The following is a 246-nucleotide window of genomic DNA, read 5'->3' on the forward strand; positions in this document are numbered from 1 at the left end:
GACAAACACAAACACACATATATATATATATATATATATATACATATACATATATATACGACGGGCTTCTTTCAGTTTCCGTCTACCAAATCCGCTCACAGACTGACTGGTACATGCCAGGGTGGAACATGGCTGTTAAATGATGATGATGATGATGATGATGATGGTTATGGTGTTGATGATGATGAATATGATGGTGATGATGATTATGGTGATAACAATGATGATGATGATTATGGTGATGAC

General features: G+C 35.4%; 1 protein-coding gene across 1 annotated transcript in view; it reads left to right on the forward strand.

Annotated features, from left to right (window-relative positions):
- The window catches only part of LOC106873705 (DNA methyltransferase 1-associated protein 1), a 132,664-nt gene that overhangs the window by 13,967 nt on the left and 118,451 nt on the right, over positions 1 to 246 (forward strand). The gene's annotated exons all lie outside the window — the stretch shown is intronic.

This window comes from Octopus bimaculoides, chromosome 28 (assembly GCF_001194135.2).
Source record: "Octopus bimaculoides isolate UCB-OBI-ISO-001 chromosome 28, ASM119413v2, whole genome shotgun sequence".
In the NCBI taxonomy this organism is placed as follows: Eukaryota; Metazoa; Mollusca; class Cephalopoda; order Octopoda; family Octopodidae; genus Octopus; species Octopus bimaculoides.